We start from the raw sequence: 1004 nt of genomic DNA, 5'->3' as shown, positions 1-1004 counted from the left end.
ATTTGAATGCGCGCGCATTGCATTCTTTAACCGGAAATACAAGAACAAGCAACGAACACGGAGAACCGACGCATTTCCGTTTAACACGATTTTCTTTACCTTCTTTGATGTTGTTTCCTCTGTGCATTAGCGCCCGCTTAAGCTATGTGGCTTAGGCTTTCACTCTCTTTCTTTATTATTTCTCTTTCGCACACTTTCTACGAGCTTGGTAATAAACATAACAAAGGAAGTCATTTTTCAATTAAACCGGAAGTGGATTCGCAGGACCGAAGAAATCAAAAAAAGAAAACATAAACATACCAAAGTATGAGATCTACTCCTGAGGATTAATTTGAAAATATTTTTGATAGAAAGATGAAAACAAAGTAATTATTTGTCTGGTTTGTGCTTCTTCGCGCGTGTCCTTTAGGAATCAGTCCCACATTTTTACGTGCCCCTGGGTTATTTCATTTTTAACTGACAGCACTTGCGACCGCAACTTCCTCATACCGTGCGGCGATAGCTCGGTCTTTCACGGAACCTGAAGAGCGAAACATATCGTTTTACAGCTTCATCTCCCCGCAATGAAATGATAAATTTCTGATTTCTCCTTGCCATTTTAATCAGTATAACAAAACTCAGAAATTTCAATGTAAGGCTGTACATTTGACGGATGTTTACGGGTCAAAATTTATGGGAAAAAATTATACAAAATAAATCACATGCGACTCTGGCGCCGGCCATGCACGAAGACGACCGTGGACCTTGCAACTGAGGGTTAAAAACAGAAAACTCAGTAAGCACGTTTCATCGTTAAATTTCTTTTGTCTTGTATTGCGTTAAGTCAGCCGGTCATGAAGCGATCATTTACACAAAAGCATCAAAGAATGCCGCTTTCGACCATCTACAGCCATGGAACCATGGAAATATTGCCCGGTGTTTTTAGGGGAGGGGTGGAAGGGGGTACACCCTTCCATGACGTGAAGGGGGAGTGTTACGGTTAGGTTCTTGTCCTTTGGTGTTTT

The sequence above is a fragment of the Orbicella franksi genome, chromosome 5 (genome assembly GCF_964199315.1).
Source record: "Orbicella franksi chromosome 5, jaOrbFran1.1, whole genome shotgun sequence".
Lineage (NCBI taxonomy): Eukaryota > Metazoa > Cnidaria > Anthozoa > Scleractinia > Merulinidae > Orbicella > Orbicella franksi.
The sequence above is the reverse complement of the archived record's forward strand: the minus strand, read 5'-3'. Positions refer to the sequence as shown.